Source organism: Sceloporus occidentalis, unplaced genomic scaffold (genome assembly GCF_023333645.1).
Source record: "Sceloporus occidentalis isolate IW3139 unplaced genomic scaffold, rSceOcc1.0.p SCAF_29, whole genome shotgun sequence".
NCBI lineage: Eukaryota > Metazoa > Chordata > Lepidosauria > Squamata > Phrynosomatidae > Sceloporus > Sceloporus occidentalis.
Genome location: NW_028317009.1, coordinates 12495314 through 12501313, shown reverse-complemented (window position 1 = coordinate 12501313; position 6000 = coordinate 12495314).

The window sequence follows — 6000 nt, the reverse complement described above, 5'->3', positions numbered from 1 at the left end:
CTATTACACTCTGCTACTGTCTCTTACACTCTCTTACACTCTGCTGCTGTCTATTAAACTCTGCTACTGTCTCTTACACTCTGCTATTGTCTATAACACTCTGCTACTGTCTATAACACTCTCTTACACTCTGTTACTGTCTATTACACTCCGCTACTGTCTCTTACACTCTCTTACACTCTGTTACACTCTGTTACAGTCTATTACACTCTGCTACTGTCTCTTACACTCTGCTATTGTCTCTTGCACTCTGCTACTGTCTATAACACTCTCTTACACTCTGTTACTGTCTATTACACTCTGCTATTGTCTCTTACACTCTCTTACACTCTGTTACACTCTGCTACAGTCTATTACACTCTGCTACTGTCTCTTACACTCTGCTACTGTCTCTTACACTCTATTACACTCTGTTACTGTCTATTACACTCTGCTACTGTCTCTTACACTCTCTTACACTATGTTACACTCTCTAACACTCTGCTGCTGTCTCTTACACTCTGTTACTGTCTCTTACACTCCGTTACTGTCTCTTACACTCTCCTACACTCTGTTACTGTCTCTTACACTCTGTTACACTCTCTTACTGTCTCTTACACTCTGTTACACTCTCTTACACGCTGTTACACTCTCTTACACTCTGTTACTGTCTCTTACACTCTTACACTCTGCTACTGTCTCTTACACTCTGCTACTGTCTCTTACACTCTGCTACTCTCTCTTTCACTTTGCTTCTGTCTCTTACACACTGCTACTGTCTCTTACGCTGTGTTACTGTCTCTTACACTCTACTACACTCTCGTATACTCTGTTACTGTCTCTTACACTCTGTTACTGTCTTGTACACTCTGTTACTGTCTCGTACACTCTGTTACTGTCTCGTACACTCTGTTACTGTCTCTTACACTCTGTTACACTCTCTTACACTCTGTTACTGTCTCTTACACTCTTACACTCTGCTGCTGTCTCTTACACTCTGTTACTGTCTCTTACACTCTGTTACTGTATATTACACTCTGCTACTGTCTCTTACACTCTGCTATTGTCTCTTGCACTCTGCTACTGTCTATAACACTCTCTTACACTCTGTTACTGTCTATTACACTCTGCTATTGTCTCTTACACTCTCTTACACTCTGTTACACTCTGCTACAGTCTATTACACTCTGCAACTGTCTCTTACACTCTGCTATTGTCTCTTACACTCTGCTACTGTCTCTTACACTCTATTACACTCTGTTACTGTCTATTACACTCTGCTACTATCTCTTTCACTCTCTTACACTATGTTACACACTCTTACACTCTGCTGCTGTCTCTTACACTCTGTTACTGTCTCTTACACTCTGTTACTGTCTCTTACACTCTGTTACTGTCTCTTACACTCTCTTACACTCTGTTACACTCTCTTACATGCTGTTACACTCTCTTACACTCTGTTACTGTCTATTACACTCTCTTACACTCTGCTACTGTCTCTTACTCTCTGCTACTGTCTCTTACACTCTGCTACTCTCTCTTTCACTCTGCTTCTGTCTCTTACACTCTGCTACTGTCTCTTACGCTCTGTTACTGTCTCTTACACTCTGTTACACTCTCTTACACTCTGCTGCTGTCTCTTACACTCTGTTACTGTCTCTTACACTCTGTTACTGTCTCTTACACTCTCTTACACTCTCCTACACTCTGCTACTGTCTCTTACACCCTCTTACACTCTGTTACTGTCTCTTACACTCTGTTACTGTCTCTTAAACTCTGCTACTGTCTATAACACTCTCTTACACTCTGTTAATGTCTATTACACTCTGCTACTGTCTCTTACACTCTCTTACACTGTTACACTCTGCTACTGTCTATTACACTCTGCTACTGTCTCTTACACTCTGCTATTGTCTCTTACACTCTGCTACTGTCTATAACACTCTCTTACACTCTGTTACTGTCTATTACACTCTGCTACTGTCTCTTACACTCTCTTACACTCTGCTGCTGTCTATTACACTCTGCTACTGTCTCTTACACTCTGCTATTGTCTCTTACACTCTGCTACTGTCTATAACACTCTCTTACACTCTGTTACTGTCTATTACACTCTGCTACAGTCTCTTACACTCTCTTACACTATGTTACACTCTGCTCCAGTCTATTACACTCTGCTATTGTCTCTTACACTCTGCTACTGTCTATAACACTCTCTTACACTCTGTTACTGTCTATTACACTCTGCGACTGTCTCTTCAACTCTCTTACACTCTTCTGCTGTCTCTTACACTCTGTTACTGTCTCTTACACTATGTTACACTCTCTTACACTCTGTAACTGTCTCTTACACTCTCTTACACTCTGTTACTGTCTCCTATACTCTGTTACTGTCTCCTATACTCTCTTACACTCTCTTACACTCTGCTGCTGTCTCTTACACTCTGTTACTGTCTCTTACACTCTGTTACTGTCTCTTACACTCTCTTACACTCTCTTACACTCTCTTACACTCTCCTACACTCTGCTACTGTCTCTTACACCCTCTTACACTCTTACTGTCTCTTACACTCTGTTACTGTCTCTTAAACTCTGCTACTGTCTATAACACTCTCTTACACTCTATTACTGTCTATTACACTCTGCTACTGTCTCTTAAACTCTCTTACACTATTTTACACTCTGCTACAGTCTATTACACTCTGCTACTGTCTCTTACACTCTGCTATTGTCCCTTACACTCTGCTACTGTCTATAACACTCTCTTACACTCTCTTACACTCTGCTACTGTCTCTTACACTCTGTTACTGTCTCTTACACTCTCCTACACTATGTTACTGTCTCTTACACTCTCTTACACTCTGTTACACTCTCTTACACTCTGTAACTGTCTCTTACACTCTCTTACACTCTGCTACTGTCTATAACACTCTCTTACACTCTGTTACTGTCTATTACACTCTGCTACTGTCTCTTACACTCTCTTACACTATGTTACACTCTGCTACAGTCTATTACACTCTGCTACTGTCTCTTACACTCTGCTATTGTCTCTTACACTCTGCTACTGTCTCTTACACTCTGCTACTGTCTATAACACTCTCTTACACTCTGTTACTGTCTATTACACTCTGCTACTGTCTCTTACACTCTCTTACACTGTTACACTCTGCTACAGTCTATTACACTCTGCTACTGTCTCTTACACTCTGCTATTGTCTCTTACACTCTCTTACACTCTGCTACTGTCTCTTACACCCTCTTACACTCTGTTACTGTCTCTTACACTCTCTTACACTCTGTTACACTCTCTTACACGCTGTTACACTCTCTTACACGCTGTTACACCCTCTTACACGCTGTTACACCCTCTTACACACTGTTACTGTCTCTTACACTCTCCTACACTCTACTACTGTCTCTTACACTCTGTTACTGTTTCTTACACTCTGCTACTGTCTCTAACACTCTGCTACTGTCTCTTACACTCTGTTACTGTCTCTTACACTCTGTTACTGTCTCTTACACTCCGTTACTGTCTCTTACACTCTCCTACACTCTGTTACTGTCTCTTACACTCTGTTACACTCTCTTACTGTCTCTTACACTCTGTTACACTCTCTTACATGCTGTTACACTCTCTTACACTCTGTTACTGTCTCTTACACTCTTACACTCTGCTACTGTCTCTTACACTCTGCTACTGTCTCTTACACTCTGCTACTCTCTCTTTCACTTTGCTTCTGTCTCTTACACACTGCTACTGTCTCTTACGCTGTGTTACTGTCTCTTACACTCTACTACACTCTCGTATACTCTGTTACTGTCTCTTACACTCTGTTACTGTCTCGTACACTCTGTTACTGTCTCGTACACTCTGTTACTGTCTCGTACACTCTGTTACTGTCTCTTACACTCTGTTACACTCTCTTACACTCTGTTACTGTCTCTTACACTCTTACACTCTGCTGCTGTCTCTTACACTCTGTTACTGTCTCTTACACTCTGTTACTGTATATTACACTCTGCTACTGTCTCTTACACTCTGCTATTGTCTCTTGCACTCTGCTACTGTCTATAACACTCTCTTACACTCTGTTACTGTCTATTACACTCTGCTATTGTCTCTTACACTCTCTTACACTCTGTTACACTCTGCTACAGTCTATTACACTCTGCTACTGTCTCTTACACTCTGCTATTGTCTCTTACACTCTGCTACTGTCTCTTACACTCTATTACACTCTGTTACTGTCTATTACACTCTGCTACTATCTCTTTCACTCTCTTACACTATGTTACACACTCTTACACTCTGCTGCTGTCTCTTACACTCTGTTACTGTCTCTTACACTCTGTTACTGTCTCTTACACTCTCTTACACTCTGTTACACTCTCTTACATGCTGTTACACTCTCTTACACTCTGTTACTGTCTATTACACTCTCTTACACTCTGCTACTGTCTCTTACTCTCTGCTACTGTCTCTTACACTCTGCTACTCTCTCTTTCACTCTGCTTCTGTCTCTTACACTCTGCTACTGTCTCTTACGCTCTGTTACTGTCTCTTACACTCTGTTACACTCTCTTACACTCTGCTGCTGTCTCTTACACTCTGTTACTGTCTCTTACACTCTGTTACTGTCTCTTACACTCTCTTACACTCTCCTACACTCTGCTACTGTCTCTTACACCCTCTTACACTCTGTTACTGTCTCTTACACTCTGTTACTGTCTCTTAAACTCTGCTACTGTCTATAACACTCTCTTACACTCTGTTAATGTCTATTACACTCTGCTACTGTCTCTTACACTCTCTTACACTGTTACACTCTGCTACAGTCTATTACACTCTGCTACTGTCTCTTACACTCTGCTATTGTCTCTTACACTCTGCTACTGTCTATAACACTCTCTTACACTCTGTTACTGTCTATTACACTCTGCTACTGTCTCTTACACTCTCTTACACTCTGCTGCTGTCTATTACACTCTGCTACTGTCTCTTACACTCTGCTATTGTCTCTTACACTCTGCTACTGTCTATAACACTCTCTTACACTCTGTTACTGTCTATTACACTCTGCTACAGTCTCTTACACTCTCTTACACTATGTTACACTCTGCTCCAGTCTATTACACTCTGCTATTGTCTCTTACACTCTGTTACTGTCTATTACACTCTGCGACTGTCTCTTCAACTCTCTTACACTCTTCTGCTGTCTCTTACACTCTGTTACTGTCTCTTACACTATGTTACACTCTCTTACACTCTGTAACTGTCTCTTACACTCTCTTACACTCTGTTACTGTCTCCTATACTCTGTTACTGTCTCCTATACTCTGTTACACTCTCTTACACTCTGCTGCTGTCTCTTACACTCTGTTACTGTCTCTTACACTCTGTTACTGTCTCTTACACTCTCTTACACTCTCTTACACTCTGCTACTGTCTCTTACACCCTCTTACACTCTTACTGTCTCTTACACTCTGTTACTGTCTCTTAAACTCTGCTACTGTCTATAACACTCTCTTACACTCTATTACTGTCTATTACACTCTGCTACTGTCTCTTACACTCTCTTACACTATTTTACACTCTGCTACAGTCTATTACACTCTGCTACTGTCTCTTACACTCTGCTATTGTCCCTTACACTCTGCTACTGTCTATAACACTCTCTTACACTCTCTTACACTCTGCTACTGTCTCTTACACTCTGTTACTGTCTCTTACACTCTCCTACACTATGTTACTGTCTCTTACACTCTCTTACACTCTGTTACACTCTCTTACACTCTGTAACTGTCTCTTACACTCTCTTACACTCTGCTACTGTCTATAACACTCTCTTACACTCTGTTACTGTCTATTACACTCTGCTACTGTCTCTTACACTCTCTTACACTATGTTACACTCTGCTACAGTCTATTACACTCTGCTACTGTCTCTTACACTCTGCTATTGTCTCTTACACTCTGCTACTGTCTATAACACTCTCTTACACTCTGTTACT